The sequence below is a fragment of the Rhinolophus sinicus genome, chromosome 2, assembly GCF_057876585.1.
Source record: "Rhinolophus sinicus isolate RSI-liver-muscle chromosome 2, RSI-T2T, whole genome shotgun sequence".
NCBI lineage: Eukaryota > Metazoa > Chordata > Mammalia > Chiroptera > Rhinolophidae > Rhinolophus > Rhinolophus sinicus.
Window position 1 is genome coordinate 162,184,423 of NC_142502.1, and position 26,212 is coordinate 162,210,634.

Below are 26,212 nucleotides of genomic sequence, written 5' to 3' on the forward strand. Positions count from 1 at the left end.
ACGAAATACTGACATCAGTGAGATAATGCAAAACTCGTAGGTAAACCATTACAATGAGAAGTCAACAAACTGGTTAATGAATATTGTCAATTCAAGGAATATTTTAAGATGAGTCACTGTGCAAGAAAACTTGACACATCCTGAAATACTATATAACTCATACATGAAAGAACCTTGATAGTGGTTTTTCCAAATATGACAACAATCCTAAAAATTTTTATGACATTACCAGTATCAAGTTATGAAGCTGAAAAACTTTTCTAAGCTATCAGCAATAAAAAAACAAATTGTGATCAACCATGCTAGAGGAAAAACTGAGTTATTTTTACCATACTCAGTATAGAAAATAATACCACAAAACTTTTGAGGTAGAGGAATCAATCAGAGAGTACACAGCAAAAGAAACACTTTTTTCCTAAATGTATTATAGGGGTATGTCAGGCAGTTAATTAATTAATATGTCATTCTTTTGGATTTTGTGATTGTGGTATTTATCAGTATAAAACTTTTTATTTTCTTGGGAATAATTTTCTTATTACAAATAAACATACACTTTTGTACCTAATTTTGTGTTCAAAAATTTACCTTCTTATTCTTAATGAGCACCCCTTCCTCAAGTTATACCCATGTCATTAAACTTGGATCGCCCCTGGGTTGGAGCCCTTTACTTTCAGTGTCTTGCTCCATCAGCCAGACTTTTTCTTCCTTGTATCCTCTGCCTCTCCCGCTCTGTGCCCACATACAGATGCAGGTTGCTCCCAATCCAAGGACATTTCTTCCATCTTTGCAGTTACCCCTTCAGTGGCAGTTCTGTGTCTTTCCTCTTGCTGCTGAAGAATGAAACTTGATGCCTCTTTTCTCGAGCTCCACCCTGCCACTATCCTGTTAAAAGAGCTCTGTGCAGGGTCACCAACGTCTCCTTACTAATAGAAGCATTCTGGAACAGCTTTATCAGGTTCAACGGCTTGACTAGCGTGCAATGACTCCCTCCAGTCTCCACACATGGTCCTGGAGCACTCTTAGATCTCTTACACTCCATCATATCACACACAGCATTTGTCAGCATCTTTTCCCCCACATATCAGATCCTAGCATGGAGCCTGGCACACAGGAGGGGAGGGAAGGGGAATGAGTAAGCATTGAGTGCCAACCATTCCAGTCCTTGTACTGGGCATTTTCATACATTTCATTTATTCTCATATGCCTTTACTTAATCCTTATAGCAACCTGGGGTATAGATGATATTAAAAAATCCCCCATTTTTAACCAGTTGGAAAACAGAAGATCCAACGCATTGGGAAATAGAAGTTTAAGTAACTTGCTTAAGATTTTACTATTAATTGGTAACAGAGCTGTGCTTAGGCTCAAAGCTTGTCTGTTTCTCTTTCAAGTCCATACCACCTACTAAGCATTTGTCTCAAGATTACTTGGGCAGCAGGGATACAATTATTCCTCAGACAGAAATGAACTGAGAGCACCTTCCTCTTGAAGCTTTGTTTTCTGTTAACTTTGCTGATGCCCCACCTTCCTGATTCTTCTCTCTGTCATTTCCTGCTGCCTTCCCTAGCTTCTTATCCTGGAATTCGGTCCTCATCCATCTTCTCTCCATTCTCTCTTGCCTATGTCATCTGGTCATACAGCTGCAGCAGTCACTTCTTGGAGGATGACTTCACATGGAAAATTGCTGGTTGGCTTTCTTGTTTCTATAACTGACCACTAGATCATTCCAGCTGGGTGTTCTGCTAGGCTTTCAGTCTCTCTATAACCCATCATCTTCTTCTCTCTTCTCCAAACTATCTTCTCTCCTCTACGCCATCTTAAATCCCCACCTTCTTAGTCACTCATATTTTAACCCTGGGGAGAGGAGTGTCACCTTTGTCTCTTTTCTGTTCCTTACTCCTTTTTATCCGACAACATTATTGTGTATGTACTATGTGCCTGGCACCATGCTAGGCTCTGGAAATTCACTGGTGAATAAGACAGACAGAATCCCCATCCTCAGGGAGCATATGTTCTAGTTGTGGTCTGTTGATGTCAACTCTACTGTGTTCCATCCTTTGCCTTGTCACTGCCATTTTCCTGTTGATTTATAGGAATTCTTTATATATTCTGGTTCTGTGTTCTTTATAGAATTGCAAATATCTTCTCCCAATCTGTTGCTTGACTTTTCACGCTCCTTTAATGAACAGATGTTTATAATTTTAATTGAATTACAATTTATCAATCTTTTCTTTCATGGATAGTGTTTTTTTTACTATGTTCTCTTTTTAAAAAATCTTTACCCCAATTACTTGAGTATTTAAAAAACACTGATTTTGGGGTTTATGGAACCAGATTTAGAGTGTGGGACCTGGTGATCTGTGTGTTTTAAAGCTCCTGTAAGTGCAGGCTTTTAAACACATTACAAGTTTCTCAACTTTATTTATAATGAGTGAAATGCAAGTTATAACCACAACGAAATATTATTTTTCTCATTTAGCAAATTAATATGGATCACGTTTTATAACACACTGGGTCAGCCTAAGATGTGAGTACTCTCATACATTGTTGGTGTCTGGGTAAATGAGCATAACCTCTATAAAGAGCAATTTAGCGATATCCATTGAAACAAAAATACATACACATGCCCTTTGATCTGCCTGGCATTTCCAGGACTATACCCTACTCGTACACAGAATTGTGCACAAGGAAGTATGTTACATGGATATTTATAGCAGCAGTATTTGTAATAGCAAAATATGGGCAATTATCGAAATATCCATCGAAAGTCACACAGTGGAATATTAAGAAGTCAGTAAAAAGGAGACTGCTCTATGTGTACAAATATGGGACGATTTAACCATATAAGTGTAAATAGAACATTGTAGAACAATGTGTCAAATTTCTTACCAGATATATAAAAATGGATTTTATATGAATATATATGTATATATATATATGCATATATATACATAAATATATGTGCATATATATATACATATATATATAGTCATGCATGCCTATATGTGTGTGTTCCTATACCTATATATGCACTGTGTTCAAATATATTTATTGAAGAAAACAAGAAATTCAGCCACTGAGAGTGTTGAGTCCACTCTACCTTTTCTGTACGGTGGCCTTTATATACCTTGTGGGCATTTATTCCCTTGTGCTCTTTAGAGCTCCCCAGCTGGTTTGGTTGATCATCATGTACATGATGAGACTGAGCCCAGAGAGTTGGGCCCAGGGATTGCTCACGGCTCCTTCCTGAAAGTCAGTCATCCCCTCTCTACTCCATCTTCCTGCCCTGGCTTGGCCTCTGGCTCTCAGAACCAGTTTGTCCTGCACAATTTCTGTCTTCTGCCAGGGTACCTACCACAAGCCACGAGCCAGGCACCCCCTCTGAGGCTCTGAGTGGGAGGGAGAAGCCTCACATCCTGGCCCCCAGCCCTTCCCGCCCTCTCTGAAGGTGATCTATGGCTTGTCAGAGGTGTGGGTTCTCGTCACTTGCTGAATAGAAAGCTTCTTTGTTCTTGGGAGTGAAAATAGCCCTAAGATAAATGTTGGGGCTGGGAGAGCTCAAGAATGTGGGGCTCCAGCTGCCCAAGGCTCCTCCCTGGAGCACCAGGTCTGAGGTTGGGGGAGACAGGAGCTGGTTCCGGAGGATAGATTGTGGCTGAGTCCTCCGGGGGTTGGGAGCTATGGCTCCTGGAAGGTAGCCATGGGCTCTTCAAAAATACAACCCAGCTCCTGACACCTGCCTGAAACCTACTTCCATGGTCAGCAGCCTCTGTGAGCCCGTGGAAACTCCCTGTCCCTCACCCCTCATTGTTTATGACACGACCAACATCCCCACACCCCTCTCATTTTCTTCCTCACCTGGAGGCTGTCCTCGGCACCCCTATGAAAACTTCCTTTTGTCTTTCTATCCTCCTCCCTTCCTACTTACCCCATGGAGCCTGCATTTCATTTCTCTGGCTGTTGTGCAGAAAGGGCATGACCCAGCTCTGCACCTGGCCTCTGTAAACCCCATAAAGTTCAGGGTATGACTCTTCCATGGACCATAACCTCCTCCCTTCCCTAATCCGGCTCAGGCAGGACTGAGTTGGAGGATGTAGGAGCTGCCAGGAGAGGAGGAAAGGGAGGGGGAGGGTTGTTTCAGGCTGTTAGGAGTCTCAAAGTAAAGCCACAGACAAGTTTTGAGGCTGTTCATTTTTCACTCTTATTCCTAAGGTTCTGGGGAAAGTATCTACTTTTAATCCAGGAACTTTGGGAGGTGGACTCAGACCGTCCAAGAACCCTAGAGGGACAGAAACCCACAAGGGACAAAGATGAGAATAGCATCAGAGTCCTCCAGGAAAGTCAGGGACTGTGGTTCCTCTACCCAAACCCCAGTCCTGGCTCAGAAAGGAGGAACTTGGGGGCCTGAAATCAGAGCCACAGAAAGGGCTTAAGAGAAATCCTCATAGGCCATGACCCAGTCCCTCCCTCTTGATAAGCACGATTTGTCTGGGTGAGGCCTGGTAGTAGGAAGAGGTGGGGGGCGTTGCAGGTAGAGGGGGGAGGAATGGAGGGTGCTAATAGGACACCATTTGTCCAGACTTCCTATTTCCTGGGTGAGAACATCAAGGCACAGAGAGGTCCAGGACATGTCTCCAACATGGCGAGGAAGCAGCCCCTCTCCTGGCGACCGTACTTCCGTTTGTTCTTGTGGGCACCTCACTGGGACCTAATGGAGTGGGAGGTTTGAAGGATAGGCTTTGGGGCTGCCTGAACCTAAGGATAAGCAGTCCAAGGTGACAAGAGGAGCTTTCCCAGTCCTCCTCTTTCTTCCCCGCAGTGGGAGCTGGTGCTCCAGCTCTAGGGCTTTCCCAGTGCCCTGCAGGGGCTCCTCTATCCTGGGTGCCGCGAGGCAGAAAGTGCCTATTCAACCCTCTGTCCACAAGTCCCACCCCAACACTCTATCAGCTTTGTCTCTCTTTGGCCTTACTTGTCTGGACTGGATGAGGTTTAGGAGGAATGGTGGTTCTGGGTGCACGTAAAAGAATGGAAGAGAAACAGGGGTAGAGATGAGAATGACCACTTACTGAATTCTGTGTGCCAGACCCTGGGGCAGGCACTTAGCCTGCACAATTTTATTTAAGGCTCACCACAGCATTTTGGAGTAGAGATTATCGCTCCCATTTCACTGAGTCTTCATGAGGTCCAGTGACTTGCCCCAGGTTGCACAGCTGTGTAGCGGTGGACGGGAGACAGTGATTGCAGCCGTGTGTGGCTGTAGACATATGACACATTGCCATGATAAGCAGGCTGCCCCAGTGTGTGCTGGTTCCTGCCTGGCTCGGTGCATGAAGACTGGGATGTTCATGAGTGCTTCGGGCTGAGGTAACCTCTGGGGAGGGTGTCAGGAGAGCACCCAGTTCCACGGATGGAGCCTTAACATGCCAATCAGAACACTCCTAGAGACACAGCCAAGTGCCCCCGAGACTCTGGAGGGTTGGGCTGCCCTGCTCTGACCTCTGCAACCTCCTCCCACCTGTTCCCTGCAGGGATTTCTCAGGGCTCCTTGCTCATTCTTGATGCCCCAGGGCCCCAGGCTGGTAAAGAGCTGGCTTTGTGCTCAGTGCTCAATAATCTGTGAAAAAAATCAATGTATTTCCAACTCTCCCCCTGGATTCAACCAGGACTCACCAGCATGGATTATAATCACCTCTGTGTGATTTGCCCCCACTAGGCAGAGGAGTGGGGGTAGGCTGGGAGCTTCAAGTTAAACTTTTCTAGAATAATAAACTGTTCTTCCTATTACAACTCACTGCCCTTGCCTTCCCCTGTCAGCCCCCTGAGGACTTCACCCCCCAACCTCTCCCCAGCTTTCCTCTCTCTTTCACTGAGGCTGACATCACACTCACATTTTCCAAAAATTCCCTAAATTACCCACAGTCTTCTTAGCTTCTGCTATCATCTACAATTACACGTCCTAGACGCTGCCCCCCTGTCATTCCCTCCCACCCTCACCCCTGAGCTTCAGGACTTCCCACCTCTGGTTCTTGGCTGGGCTTGGTCTCTCAACTCAGCTTGGCCTGGCAGTGAAGCAGCAAGGTGGGGTCTGACCACTCCATAGCGCTTCCCCTCACCAGGTCCACTGGAGAAAGGGACTGCTGGAAGGAAGTTCCCCTGTGTGTGTGTGTGTGTGTGTGTGTGTGTGTGGCAGCCTGGCACTGAAAGGCCTCATTTTATGGGGAGAGGCTGGGCCTTTCTGAATTCCCAATAGATGGGATTGGAAAGCACATTGTTCAGTGGGAAAAACCCAGGGTTTGGAGTCAGACGATCTGGGTGCAAATTCTGATTCTACCACTTATGGGGGCTGTGCTCTTGCACAGGTCACATAGCCTCTTTACTTCGATGTTCTCCTCTGCAAATTAGGGCACTGTGTGTTTCCCAAAAGGGCCACAGGAGTATTCTCACATGCTCTTCCAGAACCCTGCCACTTTTCATTAAGAGGTGGAGTCTATGTCCCCTCCCCTTGAGGCTGGGCAGGTCTCTGTAACTGCCTCAACAAATCGAATGTGTCAGAAGTGACACTGTGGACTTCCTAGGCTAAGTCATAAAAAGCAATGACTTCTGGCTGGCTCTAAATTTCCCTCCCTCTCCCTCTCCCTCTCCCTCTCCCTCTCCCTCTCCCTCTCCCTCTCCCTCTCCCTCTCCCTCTCCCTCTCCCTCTCCCTCTCCCTCTCCCTCTCCCTCTCCCTCTCCCTCTCCCTCTCCCTCTCCCTCTCCCTCTCCCTCTCCCTCTCCCTCTCCCTCTCCCTCTCCCTCACACACACACACACACACACACACACACACACACACACACACACACTGGAACTCTTCTGCCATGCTGTGAGGAAACCCAGGTTACATGGACAGGGCACGTGCAGGTTCTGGCTGGGAGTCCCAGCTGAGGTCTTAGAGGACAGCCAGTATCAATGACCAGACATATGAGTGAAAACCTCCAGAGGATTCTGACCCTCCGACTTCGCACGGCTCCCACTGGTGCTGAATGGAGCAGAGAGGAAGGGCTTCCCCCTGAATTCTGCCCAAACTGCAGGTTTGTAAGCAAGAAAAAAGGTTATTATTTTAAGTCACTAAGTTGTGGGGTGGTTTTTTGCACAGCACTAGATCCTGTCTGCAACAGGATCATCATCACAGCATTTGCCTTACAAGAATCGTGAGGGTTAGGTGAAGACATCACGGGGGCAGTGCCTTGTGGAGCCATCGAAGCACTTCAATGTGTATGGATAAGATGTTGTGTCCATAATGTAGCAAGAACTGGGTTGTTAGATGGTCCATGTCCATAACCTCCTTCCTTCTCTAATCCAGCCAGACAGGACTGAACTGGTTGTTGTAGGGATCAAACTAGGTAGGTATTATTAGTTTCACCACTACGGAAATTGAAAAACAAAGATACAACTAGCTTAAATTCAGGTGGAACTGGAGCTTGAATCCAGGTCTCGCTTACTGCAAAGGTTTTTCTCCTCATTCTCTAGGAGCTAGAGCTGGGGCAGTGACCTAAGGATAATGGTGACACTGGGATATCTCAACAAGTCCTGATGTAGGAAAATCTTTCTGCTTGCTTTACTTAATTTAATTATTCCACAAGCATATATTGAGCACCTGTAATGAGACAGTGTGTTAGGTAGACCCCAAATGCACAAGATGGCCCTTCTTTAAGGACCTTGTAGTCTCTGGGGGAAACATACTTCCTAGTTATGTAATCTTGGGCAAGCTACTCACGATCTGTCAGTCTCAGTTTTGTCACCTGTGAAGATAATTATAGAACCCATCTCACAGTGTTATTGTGAGAATTATACAATATATAATTCTACTTCAAGCATCATATAGTGAGAAAGTGCTCAATAAATATTATTTTTTATAAGTATAGAAAGAAAAGTTTGCAATATAATGCAATATATGCCAAAATAGAGGGGGACATACATTGTTATGGGAGGGGAGACCAGTAAGTAATTCGTTCACCCTGGGGTGGGGGGTGAGGGTAGCAGAGAGGGGCTCATGTTGTCCTGGGACTTCAAAGGCAAGTAGAAGTAGCAGATGGTGTATGGAAGGACAGTGTTTGGTGTGTCTGGGAAACAGCCCCAAGTGGCCGGAGCACAGGGACCTGAGGGAGAAGCAGTGAGGTAGGTTGGAAGGGGCTTTGTTATCAGGTTGTAGTGTGGTGCTAGCCATGCTGTCCCAGGGACTCAGGCAAGAGTCTCCCCGCCCAGGCTTAGAGATGCGGCTTTAAGGTACAAATGCCCAGGAGGAGGACCCCAGAATCCAAGGTGCAAAAACTTTGAAGGAGGAAAGAGTTGGGGAGAACACGTGAAAGTCCAGTGTACCTAACCCTGGGGTAGAGGGCTCAGAAAGGGAGATTGGTGTTTGCCCCTCTCAAAAATCTACTGAATCTCAGCTACACTAGATGAACAGAATCTGTTCTTGCAAAGAAGCCACAAAGCCCCCTTGCCCAGAAATGTCATTGCAGATCAGTGAATGGCTACTTGGGGAAGTTTACCCCAGGAGGGCCAAGGCCTGAGGGTCAACAAGGGGCTTCCTAGCTGGTACATCTGGCTCCAGGGAGAAGCCTCCATAGGAGCCTCGGGCAGCCTCTGGGCTCTGTGTGTACAGAGAACAGCTGCTTTGGTTTAAATATTAATAATGCAAAATGAAATGTGTGGGGTGCCCAGTGCACCAGAGCCCAGCCAGTGTGTGTTGCATCTAATGTCCTCTGCACTCGGGTTTGGAAAAATGTGGTCAGTGAATTTAATATACTTTTTGGCAAAGGGAAAACGACAGTTAACTTCTCTCCGGAGCCTCACTAAAGTGGCTTTTCTCCCTGGAAAGCAGAGGAGGGAGAGTGGTTTCTCCCAGTATGCCAGCAGGCCTGCTGCCCGAATTCTGTCATAGCCCCTCTGTTCTACCTACCTTGACACTTACAGGGGGCTTTGGGGGCCATAGAGCATCCCATTGGGGGAATAGAGAGGTAGCCAGTCTTGTTCGAGATCCAGTGGGGCCTGGGTGGGGCTGAAACCCTATTTCCTGCTGGCTAGGGCTCCTCCCTCCAGCATCTTCTCTCCTCGTTTCATGCCCCCTTCTTGGATCAAGTCTTCCTTAGAAGAATTCACCATGAGAATTTCGGTGCCACAGGGCTCTCACGGGGCCCCTGAGGTTGACAACTGATCCAAGGTGTCCAAGGGCCAGATATCAGCCCCAAGCATTTCGCTTCCCTCAATCCCACTGCGTTTTTAAGTCCTGGGGAGGTTCTGACTCGGCTGCTATGAAGAAAGTTTTCCCTTCCACTGCCTCCCGGTACCAGCTATCACCAGAGCCTCTGTGGGCCTGTCCCCCCTTTTCCAACATCCCAGGCCCTGGCTTCTCTCTTGCCAAATGCCACAGCTTTCAACTGGCTTCTTAAAAAGTTAATAAATGCTTGGTGACATCACAGCCGCAGAGCCGGGGAGTAAGGAAGAGTCAGAGGCCAATGTTTCTGAGGAGAAATCAGAGGCTCTGGGTTTGCCCAACAAAGGCGCCCTGTGCAAGTGTGGCCACTGCCACCACAGAACTGGAACAAAACTGGCCCGGCTTTCCCCAAAGTCTATCTCTGGTTTTATACTACCCGATAATGTTCCCAGTTAAAGGCCTGAGCAAATCATCCAGCACTGAAAGCCAGGCAGTGGCCTGCTCTGGGGGGCCTCCCAGGCGCTGGGGAAACAGTCACCCCAGTGCCCCTTGTGGGGTGAAGAGTGGGCTCCAGGCGAGAGAGAAGCACCCTGCCTGGGAAAGGGTGGGAGCTGCAATCCCCCCAGCTCTGGGACTCCAGCTGTGCCCCAGGCTCCAACTCCCCTCAACCCACCCCCCTTGGCGTCCGGCCCTTGGGGAAGCTGAGAGAAAGTCTCGCCTGTTCTGGATGCCGCAGGCAGGATCTGCCACAGTGATCTCCTTCATGTGTCACCGCTGGCTGTAAGCGCTATGTTTGGTTTGGCAAAACAGCTATTTAAATAGCAGTGAAATGTGTCACTGGAAAAAAATTAGCTCATGTTTCCTTTGCCATTTCTTCATGATTTCCATTAAAAGTGTAACCACGGGTAATAAATTAACAAGATCTGTAAAAGCGACCGTAGGAAACCATGGATCCAGAATTCCTATAAACTTCTAACCCATGATGCTAAAAAGCAAGGCTACTTGGGGGAGGGGGGACTGGATCACCCATACTTCAGTTTTCTTTGTGTCTGATTCCGACTCCCTCCCCCCAAAATGTGAAAGGAAGCCCCTTCACTTCTTTCAGGGCTTGCTTGGTTATCAGCAGGGAGAGTCTTCCCTTGGAAAACCCAGAAACTCGGGGCATTGCTTGGCTCTTCCTGTTTCATAAAAAAGAAAGAAAAACAAAACTAAAATTTTACTTCTCTAACAGAGTGTAATCTCCTTCTTCCAAACGGTGCCTCACCTGGTTCTAACCAGAGTCCAGTTGTTGAATGCTCTACTCCCTTGTGGAAATCAGATCCTTTCCCATGGGTATCAGACGGACTGAGGTCGAATTGTAGCTCAGTTTCACAGATAGGGACACTGAGGGCAAAGAAAAATTTTTGCCACAGGCACAAAACCCAGTAATCACTGGATGGATGGGAGCAGAAACGCTCTGATCTCTGCCATCTCCAGCACACACACACACACACACACACACACACACTCTCACTCACACTCACACACAACAATTCTTGTTTGTTTGCTCTGGGCCTTGGGGTGGGGGGGCAAAAGGATCACTGTAGGACCCTGAGAGTGTCTCTGGAGATAGTCAGGTTAAAAAGCTTCTCCCAAGGAAAGCAGCTCTGAGGAATGTGTTTGGTTTGACACATATGGGCTATGGAGGTGCCAAGGGAGTATATAGGCAGTGCTTCACCCAAGGATGGGAAATGCGGGATGGACGAAGGGAGTGTGTTCGGTGTTACACACAGAGCTGGGGGGCTTGGGGAAGAGGACTGAAGGCGTGTGTTTAATGTTACAAACAGGGACTAAGGGAGTTGGGAAGAGGAAAGGGAAAACGTGTCAGTGTTACCCAGGGCTAGAGGAGTGGTGCGGAGGACTGGGGGAATGTTTTTCATGTTACACACGTGGCTGCAAAATGAAGAAGACTGGAGGAGTGTGTTGAGTGACAAAGGGCGCTGGACAAGTGGGGCAAAAAACAGGAGGAGTGTGTTCAATGTCACACCCAAGGCTACAGGAGTGGGGGAGAGGGCTGCAGGTGTGTGTTCAGTGTTACAGGACTGGGAGAGTGGGGGGCCAGACTTGGGGCGTGTGTCAGTGTGACACTGACTCCTGGTAGAGAGGATGGAAGGAGAGAAGGGAGGGCAAGTGGTAACAAATTAATCTCCTTTTACCTGTGGTCCTCCATCCTCCTGTCCTTCCTCAGTTATCCGGTTCACAAGTATCTCAACCCCCTTTTATTAGTCATAGGTAACTGCCCCTTGGTGTTCTGTTAGATAGAAGATGGAGTGAGAAGGGGGAATTTTGTATGATTTTCTAAGCCCCAGGTCATTCAAGCCCCAGGACATCATCTGTCCCCCCAACCCAATTCTTTTGCATATTAGCCCAGGGGGTAAGAAGGAGGCCATTTCTTGATTCTGGAGGACATTCCCCCTTTTTTGGAAGGCAGTGGTATGGAATGCAGAGGCTCAGAAAACCCTTTGTCGTAACTCTTCCTCACTGATTTGCATTAGGATCTTGTTTTGTTTTTGTTTTGGGGGAGATAGCAAAATTATGCTCCATAAACTGATATTTTTGTCTTTGTACAGGTTCACTGTGGAAATTATAATAATTTCACAAGCCAATAGCATACAGGATAATATCTCTTAAATAAGCAAGATAAAGAAATGACATACTCCAAACAAAGGACAGATTAATCATTCTATTATCCCAGGCAAGGGGAGATGACGGAATAAAGTCCAAATTTAATATGAAGTGTACCTTTTTATATGAGGAAGCCCTGGGGAGAGATGGAGACCAAACCAGAGCTGATTTCTAGCTGCCAGCAAAAAAGTAAAAGCCCCCTTTTCTTTTACAAAAAAGTAAAAGCATGTTGCTAGGGAATGAAGATGCTGGTGATGGCAGGCAAGCTGACTTCCTTCATGGAGTCACTATGAAGCTTTTCAGCCACTACTCATAAGAGAGTAGCCCTTACTATGGCAGGAATTAATGCCCCAAGGGTCTTTGGGGAGTTTTTAGGTTAAAGAAGAGTTGCCTCACCCAAACAGAAACTCTCAAATAGTTCTCACAGACTCTCAGTATTTATAGTCTAAAGGCCCCTTACCATAGTTGCTTCTCCACATGTTCTTACCCATAAGCCCCCGTGGGGCCCCTCAGCAGCTAAGCTGCTGAGTGCTTATCAAGGACAACAGATGAGATGATGACATCCTGAAACAACTTACTTCATTCTTATATCAAAACATTTTTACTTCTAAACACAACTTTTTTTTTTAATCTTTGTCATGAACAAGTGGATTAAAAAAACTTCACTTAAGTCATAAGTGGATTTGAAACCATATTTAACCAATATACAACAGACCTCTCTCCTATCCCTCCTCCTGCCCTCACTCGCCCCCCCAGTTCCCAAACCTTTCATCCTGTCTACACAGACATCATCATCCATTGCCAGCACCTTTTTTCTCGGGGTGTCAGGCTTTCTTTGCTTATTCCTCTCTGTGCGGCCCAAGCTCCTTCATGAAGACGATGGTGTGCAGCCCTTCTCCACCCCATCTGGGGACCTGGACTCCAGAGAGAGCCCTTCCCTTATAGTCAGAGGCCGAGGGCTCTGCCAAGGCACCTGCTATAATGAAGGAGAAACATCTGCTTGTTTTGTTTACATCTCATCCAGATGTTTGGGTGCCATGTAGACACAGCTTGTGGGCTGTTTGAATGCTGTGGCTGGAAACTAAGCTAGGAGGCCAAGAGGGAGGGCCTCTGAACTGAGAAGGGATGGGGCTGGGTGGCAGACACTGCCTGGGGATGGGAGGGAGGCGGGAAGGCGAGACATGCAACTGGGGGCGGATCACAGCCCTGGCAACAACTGGAACAAGATTCTTCATAAACATTGGCTCTGTTTACAAAGCCACCAATGTAGGCAAACACTTGCCAAATTGTGATTTTAAAAAACTGTCCTTTATACAGCTTTGCACCACTTACCAGATGCCCCGTAAGAGCCTACTATGTGCTCTGTAGGCCTGCTCCAGGCTGCCTGCTGTACATTTCCAGCTCCCTGCACACCCATGTCCTCCGCTGTGACACAAAGAAAAGCAGCGTTCCTGAGCCTCCAGCCTAGAAGGCCAATTAACAGTACTGGGCAGTGAGTATAAATCACCAGGCTCCCCCTTTTTCCTGGGCTCGGGGCTGGAAAGTATCAAAACTGTGCAAATACTTGGGATGTTTCTCTTTATTAGTGATAAAATATTGGACGTCAGCGTGCGCCATTTCATGCGCTGCCTCCGACAGTTGGAGCAGTAATTGTGATGAATAGGGGTCCTGGGGCAGAGCTGCAGGCGTTTAAGAAGGCTCTGTGGATTGAAAATATTAGGATTGATTAAAGGTCAAATACTTTATAAATTTATCAGGGCTGGATAAATTCTTGTGAGTTGGGGACTCCCCTTCTAGCCAGGTGAAAAAGAGCCCACCCGGCTCCTCCCCTCATGCTCCACAGCATTTAACCTGCAAAGCTGATGAAACCAGCAGACATTTTCCTGTAATTCATGCCCCTTTGCTTCTCTTGCCAGGAGATGAGTTCAGCACCAGACATCCGTGGGCAGGAATCTGCCTATTTCTCACTATTAGAGAGAGAAAAGAGAAACTTCGCTCAGATTGAAGGACTAAATCAGCTGGGGTGGAAACTGGTCCCGGCTCTGACATCAGCCATCTGCGGCAGAACCTCCAGGGACCTATTATCAGGGGCAGCTCCAAAACTCACCCAAGGAGCCCTCGGGCCAGAATGGAGGGTCTCCCGCTGATTCCGTCCTTTCCAGGAGTGTCTGATTTCCTCTTATTAGATGAAGGGATCTTTGTAACTCCTTGCCTGCCAGGAAGCTCTGAGTGAAACTGTTCAATCATGACAATAGCCCTCACGTCCCTCCTTATGATAAGGTCCATTTATTGAACAAATATGTAGTGAGGCAGAAATCGTTCCAGTGCTGTGGATAAAGCAGGAAACAAAATGGAGGAAAAGCCTTGACCCCATGGAGCTTATATTCCAAAGGCGAGCAAGAAAATAAATATAAAAACTCATGTAGTATGTTAAATGGTAATAAGTGCTAAGGAGAAAAACAAAATAGAGGAGGCAAAGACGTCAGGAGGGCCAGCAGGAGGAGATTGACGTTTCGAAATGGAGGACGGGAGTGCAGTTATTGGAGCAAGAGTGTTGATGTGCTAACATGTTTAATTGTGCTGGTACCAGAGTATTTTAGACTTGGATGTCCATATCCTTTTCTTTTTGGAATTGGGTACGGCATAAATAAAACCATGTGCAGAAAATGAATGAGGTAGAATAGAACCTGTTCAGAGAGCTTTCCCAAACCTGAGACCTAATGGCTTGCCTCTGAATCACCTGGAAGGTTGTTAAAACACACATTGCTGGACCTCACCCCCAGAGGGTCCAATGCAATTGGGGTCTGAGAATTGGCAGTTTAGTCAGTTATCAGGTGATGCTGATCCAGCGACCACACATTGACAACCACTGCCCTAAGCCAACAGAGCATGCTCTGGTCGGTCAGGTGAGGCTTCCTGGCAGAGGTAAACTTGGAGAACGTTGGAGAAGAAGAACAAATACCAAATTTTCAACCTCACTCTTTTAAAACAAGGGACAGTAAACATTAAATCAACCAGTGGGTGCAGACTGTGCCTAGGTGAGGGAATGGACCAGTTGGTTGAAATTGAAGCCGACACTCCCCCTTCCTTCCTCCAGCATCCTGAGCAGGACAGAGAAAGAAAGAGACAGCAGACAGAGGGAGAACATCTGTACCTGGACAAGTGTGGTGGCCAGACTTAAGAACAAGCAGGCAGGGAAGGGAACGTTTAAGAAGTATTCTTCCTCCTAGACTATGGTAAACCTCATGAAGCCCTCACTGGAAGGGTGAGGGGGCACACACATCTCTAAAGGCTGTTTTTCCAAACATGTACTCGACCAATGGATGCTCATAGGTATCATCAAAAAAATTCTTTTGTCCAACATGTTTAGAGTACATTGGGTTAAACAATTTTCTTTGCTCTAGGACTTGCTCAGGCCCTTTCGCATACAAACGTGCATTGTGAATTTCCCTAGAGGAGGATCTAGTATTCAGAATTTCTTAAACTTTTTTGACCATAAAATTTCCCTCACTTTTTCATGGAGAATTTAGCAAGACCAGTGTACAGTGGGATATGCTTTGGAAAACTCTGGCTCTTAAGACTAAAATGGTTTCCTCCAACCCACACTGATGGCAGAAATGAAGAAACCCTCACATAGGCAAGAACTTAGAGGACATCTCCTGCAGTCTTTTGTCCTTCCATATTGGGTTGTGCCCAGGATTTGATGCCCGTTCTTAGGTCCCCATGGTCCTTTGAGATGAAAGCCTGGACATCTGGGCACCTGAGTCTTATGCATTTGACTTGAGCAGGACTGGAAGACACAATTCCTCCCACGGGTATCTGAGTCTTGCTTAAACACACTCCCACCGCACAAAATGTACAGAAGCAGTTGCTATGCTGGCTGGGCCAGCAGAATTGCAAACAATACAAATGCATATTCAGTGAAACGCATATTCAGTGAAAAGTGTCTCCCTCCCATCCCTGATTGCCAGTCACTCAGTTGCCTTTCCAGAAGCGACTGTTGTTATCAGTTTCTTGTGCATTCTTTCTGAATATGAACCTGAGTGCATGGCTCATGCCTATAAGTAGGGCCTGCAGAGCTGAGAAAGGGAGGGGCCTAGAGGCCCAGCTGTGTCTGGAGAACAGCAGCCCTGATATTTACGACTATGATGGTCCTTCTCTAGTGGACCTGCTTTGGAACATAAATAAACTTAATAGGCTTCAAATAATTATGACAACTGAGTTTAAACCCCAGACTGTGGTCCAGGGCAATGGACACCCCTCTCTCTCTCTCTCTCTCTCTCTCTCTCTCTCTCTCTCTCTGTCTCTCTCTGTCTCTGTCTCTGTCTCTCTGTCTCTCTCTCTGTTTCTCTCTCTCTCCCCCTCCCTCCCTCCCTCCCTCCCTCCCTCCCTCCCTCCCTCCCTCCCTCCCTCCCTCCCTCCCTCCCTCCTTCCCTCCCTCTCTTTCTCTTCTCAGCCTGATTCCATTGAGCCAAAGCTCAGTCCTGAGCATAGTAGCACCATGGACTTGGTGGATCGTTGGTGGCAAAGAGATGGTGGGGAGGGATGGCTTTGGGAGTGAATCACAGGATTTGCAGAGTGCATTTGCAGAATGTCCCAGGCTGAAATGTATTACTGACTTGGTCCAGCCCCTAGCCTGATGGGACAGCTTCCAGATCCTGCTCTTACCTGTGGCGGGGGGCGTGGGGGGAGCCCATCCCTGGCTCCCTTCTCAGCCATTCTCAGAAGCTATGACTGAGACATATAGAATTATAAATTTGGTTTCTAGGCACTGAAATTTTTTGAACACATTCTATTTGTGAGACATCATGCCATCTCATAGGAAAGAAAGACACCTATCTCTAATGTGCAGCAAATTGGGATACAGGGCCATAGTATAAAGTTATAAAGAAAATGAAGGAGATAACAGATGAGTTTAGTTCCTTCTGAGCAGAAACGGGAATATCCAGGACAGGGAGAGACCAAAACAAAGGTACAGAGATGGTGAAGTACAAGGAATGTTCTGAGAATGGTGTGGCAGAGTGAGAAAACAAGCAGGAAAATACGTTGCACCCAGAACTCGGAGAACCTCCCCTTTCATTCTAAGGGATTTGGACTTCGTCAAATAAGCACTGGGAAGTCAGGTTGTATTTTAATGTTTTAACGTAATACATGTATAGAGTAAAATCTGTAAACAATACAAATGTGTATTCAGGGAAAAGTTTCTCCCTCCCATCCCTGATTGCCAGTCACTCAGTTGCCTTTCCAGAAGTGATTGCTAGTACCAGTTTCTTGTGCATTCTTTCAGAGATATTCCATGTCTTTGAAAACACATATGTGAATATATCTCTCCAATACTTTTTTCATCACTTTAAAATGTACAGTTTACTGGTTTTTAGAATACTCACAGAGTTGTACAACAATTACCACGGTCTAGTTTCAGATCATTTTCTTTTTTTAAAGATTTTTATGAAAAATATAGCTAACATGCAATATTATATTAGTTTCAGGGATACACAATAATTATTCAACATTTATATACATAAAGAAGTGACCACCATGATAAGTCCAGCAGCCATCTGACACCGTACACTCACCGCTATCACAATATTATTGACTGTATTCCCTATGCTGTATATTACATCAGGTGTACAGCATAGTGCTTAGACATTTATATAAGAAATGATCCCACTGACTAGTCTAGTACCCACCTGGCACTACACGTAGTTATTATCATATCTTAGACTATATTCCCTATGCTTTATTTTACATCCCCATGGCTATTTTGTAACTACCAGTTTGTGTTTCTTAATCCCTTCACATTTTTCACCCTGTCCCCCAACCCCCTCCCATCTATCACCCCAACAAATCTAGTACCCATCTGACACCATACATAGTTGCTACAATATTATTGACTATATTCTTTATGCTGTACCCTACATCCCCATAAGCACTTTTTAACAATCAATTTGTACTTCTTAATCCCTTCCCCCTTTTCACCCACGCCCACAGCCCTCCCATCTGGCAACCATCAAAATGTTTTCTGTATCTATGAGTTTGTTTTAGTTTTTTTGTTTGTTTATTTTGTTCTTTAGATTCCACATATAAGCGAAATCATATTGCATTTGTCTATCTCTGTCTAATACTCCACTCAGCACACAGTACCTTCCAGGCCCATCCATGTTGCTACAGATGAGAAGAACCCATTCCCTACCATGGCCAAGCAATATTCCATTGTGTATATGTACCACCTCTTTTTTATCCACTCTTCCATTGACAGACACCCAGGCTGCCTCCACATCCAGGCCATTGTGAACAATGCTGCAGTGGATGCACACGCCCCCCTGAAGTAGCGTTTTTGGGTTTCTTTGGATAAATACCCAGAAGTGGGATTGCTGGGTCCTTCTTTGTCTCTAGTTATAGCCTTTGTTTTCAAGTCTGTTTTGTGTGGTATAAATATTACTACCCCAGATTTTTTTGGTTTCCATTTTCACGAAATAACTTTTTCCATCCCTTTATTATCCATCTGTGTGTGTCTTTCAATCTGAAGTGAGTCTCTTGTAGGCAGCATATGTAAGAGTTTTGTTTTCTTATCCATTCAGCCCTCCTATGTCTTTTGATTGGAGCATTTAATCCATTTACATTAAAAGTAATTGTTGAGAGATATGTATTTATTGCCATTTTATTATTCATATTTTTGATTTTTTTTTCCTTCTTAAAGCAGTCCCTCTGACATTGTTTATAATACTGGTTTGGTGATGATGAACTCCTTTAGCTTTTTCTTGTCTGGAAAGCACTTTATCTGTCCTTCGATTTTAAATTATAGCCTTCCTGGGTAAAGCACCCTTGCATGTAGGTCCTTGCTTTTCATCACATTGAATATTTTGTGCCACTCCCTTCTGGCCTGCAGAATTTCTGTTGAGAAATCAGCTGACAGTCTTATGGGGGCTCCCTTATAAGTTATTAGTTGCCTTTCTCTTGCTGCTTTTAGGATTCTCTCTTTGTCTTTAACCTTTGCCATTCTAATTATAATGTGTCTTGGTGTGGGCTTGTTGGGTTCATCCTGTTTAGTACTCTCTGCACTTCCTGGACTTGTATTTCTATTTCCGTTGCTAGGTTAGAAAAGTTGTCAGTCTTATTTCTTCAAATAGGTTCTCAATCCCTTGCTTTCTCTCTTCTCCTTCTGGTACACCTGTGATGCAAATGTTGTTATTCTTGACGTTGTCCCAGAGGTTTCTTAAACTACCCTCATTTTTATGGATTCTTTTGATCTCTTTGCTGTTCTGATTGGGTGTTTTATGCTACCCTGTCTTCTAAATCACTGATTTGATCCTCTGATTCATCTAGTCTGCTGGTGATTCCTTCTAGTGCATTCTTCATTTCAGTTATTGTATTCTTCACTTCTGACTGGTTCTTTTTTATGGTTTCTATGTCCTTTTTTATGCTTGCTATCTCTCTGTTGAAGTTCTCACTAAATTCCTTGAGCGTCTTTATAACTGGTGTTCTGAACTCTGTCTCTGGTAGGTTGCTTACCTCCATTTCATTTAGTTCTTTTTCTGGAGTTTTTTTCTGTTCTTTTATTTGGAACGCATTTCTTTGTATCCTCATTTTGGCTGCCTCTCTGTCTTTTTTTCTTATGTATTACATAGATCTTCTATGTGTCCTCATATTGACCAGGTGGCCTTATGTAGTTGGTTCCCTGTGTGGCCCTGGCACTGTCTCCCTGGTTACCTGCTCTGGGTGCTCCAGGACTGTCCCTTGTGTGGGTAGTATGTGCCCTCCTGTTATAGTTGAGCCTTGATTTCTATTGGCACATCAGTGGGTGGCATTTGCTCTCAGGTTGTTTGGTTGGGGTGTTTGACCACATCCACAGTTATGGGCTACTGTGTGGGGAGGCTTACTCACTGAGTGGGACTCCCCACAATGGGCTCTGGTGAATGTTGAGACCACTTTTTGTGTGTGCCACTTGTGGGGCAATTTAGGCAGTGCTCTGCTGTGGTCTGAAGCCAGCCTCCAAGTATGTTGGTTCTGGGGCTTCTTGTGAGAGGCTCCAGTGCAGGCCTAAGTCATCCACTGCCTGTGACTGGCTGGGGACTACCTGGTAGGAGCTACAAGGTGATCTGCTGTTGTTTGCTGCCTTTGCTAACCCTGGAGATATGTGGGAGAGGCCATGCTGTGAACTGAGGATGGCTGCTACCAGTACCAGACCTGAGGTAGTTCCATAAAAATCCATGACACCCTGAGGCCTGCTGCCAACTGCTAGCTTCCTTAAGGTGCAGCCCCTGATAAAGCCTCATGAGGTACACGAGTTGGGTGAAGCAGGGTCTCAGAGAGTCACTAGAATGGGAAGAGTTGTGGTCAACAGGTTAATGTAGACTGTGATTTGGTGCCTGTACTGAGCCTGGAGCTACTCAGCAAAGTCTCAGAGAACACTGAGGCCAACTGCCACCTGCCTGGTTCCTGTGGACTTTGATAGCTTTTCGAGAGTGCAATATGGGTGGGGCTGGCTGCTCACGGAGAACGTGCCTCTGGTATTGGGTGAGTTGGGTGAGGTGGGGTCTCAAGGATTCCGAAGGGTGGAGCAGCGGAGCTCACCAGGCCAGTTAGATTTAGATTTGTCTTGTGGGGGAGGGTTCAACATAGGAAAGATGGCATCTGCCTGCCAACTGCATAGGAGAAGGACCCCACACAGGGAAAATGGTGACTGTCCTCTAGCCCTGACTCTAAAGCCACACCTCTCAGTCTGCCTCTTGTATGCTCCAATTCCCCCCGAGTTATTGTTCCTGTGCTGGAGCCCAAGTGAATGCTTGCAAATGAGAGAGTCTGTGTGTAGGTTGTTTAAGAGGATGTCTGGGTTTCCTGCTGCCTTCAGTTCCAGCTTGATGGTCAGAATCCCGACTATTTTTCACAGCCCAATGTGGGGGCTCCTCCTCCCAGCACCAGAACGCTGGGCTGGGGAGGCTGGGGAGGGGCTGGGGTCTCTCGCTCCTCCTGGGGGGGAAACTCCATGGCCTAGACATCCTTCCACGTTCTCAACTGCCACAGATAGGTTTGGGGCCAGCCCATTTCATGTCTCTACCCCTCCTGCCAGTCTTGACATGGCTTCTTTATATCCTTAGTTATAAAACTTCTGTTCAGCCAGACTTCAGATGGTTCTCCAGGTTGATTTTTCTCTACTTTAGTTGTAATTTTAATATGTTCATGGAAGGAAGCATGAACAGTGTTTATCTACTTTGCTATCTGGGTCTGCCCCTCAGAACATTTTCATCACCCTAAAAGGAAACCACATACTCATTAGTAGTTATTCCCCAAACCCTTTCTTTCCACAGTCCCTATTAACGTAATCTGATTTCTGTCTCTATAGATTTGCTTATTCTGGACATTTCTTGTAGATGGAATTATACAATATGTGGTCTTTTGTGACTGGCTTCTTTTACTTAGCATAATGTTTTTGAGGTTCATCATGTTGTAGCATGTATCAATACTTCATTCTTTTTTTAAAAAAAATTCTGATAAAATACACGTAAGATTTACAATTTTAACCATTTTTAAAAATGGTTAAGTGTACAATTCAGTGGCATTAAATACATTCACAATATTGTGCAACCATCATCATCCATTTCCAGAATGTTTTCATCATCCCTAACAGAAACTCTGTGCCCATTAAACAATAACAAAAACAGTGGTTAGATGCCACAAAGTAGGTGGTGATGCCTTAATTGTATGTATGTTGTTAGGTGCCAGGGCCTCTTCCATCCTTGTCAAGGGAAGTGCTAACCTTCTCTCCTGTCATACAACATGCTCCCAATACTTTTTAAACACAAAGATTAACATGTTGTATACATTTACTTGTACCTTGCTCACTAAACGTAACCATAGATCTTGGAGCTTTTTAGGTGAAACACATTGTTTTCCATAGTTTATTTAATATGACTGACTGATGGACATTTGGTGCTTCCCGTCTTTCGCTACTTCAAACAACGGTGAAGTGAATATCCTTGTTTTTAAAGGCATTTGCCTTTTTAGTATTGATAGACTTCATGTGGGAAAATTTAATTCAGGGGACACTGGGACCAGATCTATTTTAGGGAGGTCCTTTTGGAGGCAATTGGATAATGAGAAGGAGGAGTAGAGGCAAATTTGGAGGGTGTTGTGATTACACTAGGTGAGACTTGATGAGGGCCAGAACAGAGCACTGGCTGAGGAATGGGAGGGAAAGACAAGGGTGGAAGAGACACTAGTAACTGATTAGATGTGTCATATAGGAGAGGAGAAATCCAAGACCCTGAGAGACCCAGAGCCCCACATGAGGAGGGGTTAACCAAGAGAGAAGGAGGAGCTTGATCAGATTCTTAAAAAACAGGAATGTGTCTGCATAGATAGGAAAGTGGAAAGCTAAGAAATCACCACCTCAGGCCTAGTAGAGCAGGAAGAAGGATGAGACAAAAAAAGCTAGAGGGTCCTAATGTCCCCTGATGAGGGTTGGTCAGACCAAGTGTAGCTCCAGGCAAGGAAGGGACTAAGCATGGAGTTTAGAGTCCTTGAGTTTGGAAGCAGCTTATGAACTATATTAGTCAGTTTAGGCTTTTTGCTGGAACCAACACATTTCAGTGGTTTAACCCAAGAAATTATTTCTAGCTCATATCACCGTCCAACTACAGAAACAGTGATGAGGAAGGGGCTCTGCTCAAAGCAGTTATTGAGGATCCTAGATTTTTCCACATTCAGATTCTGTCCTCCTCTCCATTCGGCCATTGGATGGGAAAAGAGAAAACTGTGTACAGGCAGGTTTTATGGGCCAGAACTGAAAATGACTTCTATCACTTCCACCCACTTTCTTTTGGTCAGAATTGAGTCATATGTCTGCATCTAACTGCAAGGGAGCCTGGAAATGGCATCTAGCTGTGTGCCCAGGAGGAAAAGGGATAAGCTTGATGAACAACTAGCCGACCTCTGCCCCCAAAACTGTGTGTCCTGGGTGAGTCATTTAACATCTCAGAAGCTCAGTTTTCACATCTGTAAAATGGGAATAATCACCTCACAGGTAGGAGTGTTGTGAGGATTAAATGAGATTATGTATGTCATCTACTTAGCCTGGCATATGTAGATAAATAAATGATCACTATAGTGAATATTTATACATATTCATAGTGTGTGCTATGTGGTTGTGACCCTATGAGAGCAATTGTGGTAGTTTTCCCTGTCTTTCTCCGCCCAGTTCAGGTCTATACAGAGAGAGGAAAGCTCAGTCTGTTTATGACTGACCTGAATCATCCTAGCCCCAAAGTAGATTTATTTTCTTGAAATAAATCATTTGGTTTGGCTGACTCCATGGATCAAATTCATGAGCTTATTTCCAAATCTCACTATGCCTGGTCCATGAAGACCTAGCCACAACCTCTGCCAGACAACTCCACTCCTAGCATATGCAGGCTGCGGAATGATTCTTTTTCATTCTTTCATGTTATTCCCACACTTCAGAAGTCTGGAGGGAAGCTGAATGTTTGCTGTTCTGGGATCATTTGAAGCCGGGCATGCAAAGAGTTCCGAGTCACTTTCAAGTCTGTGCGTAGAAAATCTTTCTTGGCAACCAGACAAATAGAATTAGTTATTAAAGGCATGTCAAATGAATAAAGACACCTCTGTGAGGAAAACCGCAAGAGCAGTTACTTTTTCTAATATGAATAGGAGGCTAATATCAAATCACCTTTAATTTTCCACTCTTTCTATGCCGTTTGGATGGTAGGTCAAATCTAATAATACAGATACAATGGAAAACCATTTCTGTTTTCATCTATCTGAATACATATGCCCACTGCAGATGTGTGTCTTGAAAACCAGGGTCTGGAATTTAAATGAGTACCTGCACACTGACGAGGCTGTTTCCTCCAGAAACATTCTCCCAGATGCCAAGCCTGTGTTGCCCTCACAGACTGTAAGAAGTCAACCCATGAAACAGAATAAAGCAAGGTCCTGTGTATAAACCAGGCATCCCACAGAGCCTAGGCCACCGCATTTGCCAAAAGGCAAGGATGGCCATGAAGACCCAGCTGTCAGGACCAGGGGAGAAAGTGGTGTAAAGGTGTTTTGAAAACATGGGCCTGCTTTTGTGAGTCACTGAAGGCCTAGGGAATTCTCTTTTTCATGTGGGCTAGATTTAGGGTCACTATGGATAGATTTGTGGACAGGGGAGCTGGTGACCTGTATTGTGGTCAGGAGGCTCCAGAGTCTGGTACACTGTCTGGGTTCAAACCTGGGTGCTGCTGTGTTTTGTTATAATGGGTGAATTGTTCAGTTCCTCTGGGCCTCAGTTTCCTCATGTATAGAATGGGGAAAATAATACCTATCTCACAGTTATACCTGTTTAATACTCACGTGGCTGTTGTAAGTATGAACTGAGCTAATTCTTACAAAGTGCTTAGAACAAATGTTTGACAAGGTGCAGACGCTCAACGAGTATGACTATTATTGCTACTATTATCAACAATAATATTATTATTCAGTGGGAAAGGAATCTATGGGTAATTGTGTGTGTGTGTCAGGAGTCATGTAAACCTGAGCATTATGGACTTTATATGGAAGGGAATTTGATTGGTTGAGAGAAACCGATCTGGCCTTTTAAGGTGCAGCCACCTTGGAAGCTCTTCTGTTGGGTAGACGTGATTTGAACCTTTATGGTCAAACAGTGAAGCTGTTCCTATACCGATGTCCTCCTGGATAGACAAGTCCATCCTCTGGATGCAGAAGATTTCATCCAGGATCAAATATACAAAAACCATTTAACTGACCAGGTTCACTTCAGCCTCCTAGAAATTAACCCCCCTCAGGTGGTTCATGCGGGACAAGGCCCCTTTGAAAGGTTTCTGAAATGCATTTTGTGTATCTAAGAGATTTGGGTGGCTTTTTCTTAAACTAGTTTTTAAAGGCTGACGGGTCTTTTTGCAGCATTTGCCCCTGGATCTAGGTGCAGGCCACCATTGTGACCTTCCTGTCCCTAGTCCATGCTTTCAGGTTAAACCCCCCTGGTCCCTGAGGCCAGGGCTTGATTCTCCAGCTGCCTTTCCATTGACACTAACGTTGGCCCTTCAGGTGGTCTTGGAGCTGCTCTAGAATAACAAAGATTCTCTCCTTGACCAAACTCAGGCTCCTCTGAACTCGCTTCTCAACTGAGCCCTGATTTTGGGCTTCCATGTTCATCTCTGCATTGTCCAATTTAGCAAACATTCTGCTAAGCCATTTTAGTCAGAATCCCCCACTCTTGATAGCTGATCCCCCCACTATTTGATCAGGTTCCTCTCCCTCCACCACCCCCCACCCCCCCAGATGATGTCTGATCACCTTGGCCTGCCTTCAGCAAACGTCCTGGATGGTGGGTTTAGCCAGAATCCCCCCTTAGCCCTGATGCTTCCTCTTAGTAACTTTTTATCCACTGACCCCCACCTTGCTCCTTGGCTATGAATTCCCGCTTTTCCTTGTTGTGCTCAGAGTTGAGCCTGATCTCTGTCCCTTATTACAAAACCCCAGTGCAGATCCTCCTTGAGTAAAGTCTATCTTATCATTTTTAACTAGTGTCGTGAACAATTTTTCTTGAATAGGGGTTTGTTCTGGGAGAGCCGAACTTGGCTACATGTCATAGTGCCCCAATTTACAGGTACAAATCATGGGATGGGCAAGAGATCTAGCACACTATCTGGGGCAGTTGGTAAAGTGAGATCAGGGGAAGCAGCCAGGGAATGCAGGAGAACTCTTAGCTCTTTTCGCCCTTGTTATCTCCATGTTTGGTATTTTGAGCTACAATCACTATTTGGTTAACTAACATATCAACAACACTGTGGCCTAAATTATGTGCATAATTTTCTTGATCGGGACTTCAGGATGCAAATTAAACAAAAAAAAAGGGGACTTTTTTTTTTCTTTTTCTTGCTTATAGTCCCTCTTTGTTTCCAAAAAGGGTCTAAGGTGGCTAATTTGTCTTTGTGGAACTCTACATGAAGGTGGCAATGGAAAACTTCACTCAGATACTAGGCTATTGCATCTGTTTGACAGTTTGTGAATCAAGGTAACAGTCGATGGACTCGACTTTTCTTTTTCAACTAATTGTGCTGCTCTAGAAGCCCAGCCTAAAGCCTTCAACATGTGTGAGCACCTGTGTATATTTGTGTGCAGAGAGTGGGTGTGAGCACGTGGTGATGAAGCAGAAAATGAAATAGCATTTCGTGAGTGCCTGCCTTGTGCCAGGTGCTTTATTTCGTGTATTCCTGGTAACAAACCATGAAAGAGGCAAGTATTATTTTTATTATTACATAGGAGAAAACTGAAGTTAAGAAAGGCGAGATAGTTCGCCCAAGCTCCACTACCAAGTAAGAGAAAGAAC

General features: G+C 45.4%; 1 non-coding gene across 1 annotated transcript; it reads right to left on the reverse strand.

Annotated features, from left to right (window-relative positions):
• Nucleotides 1-21,512: 21,512 nt before the first annotated feature.
• On the reverse strand, nt 21,513-21,638 carry LOC141571990 (U6atac minor spliceosomal RNA). The gene has a single exon (XR_012497024.1). It is a non-coding gene; the product is annotated as a U6atac minor spliceosomal RNA (small nuclear RNA).
• Nucleotides 21,639-26,212: the final 4,574 nt, after the last annotated feature.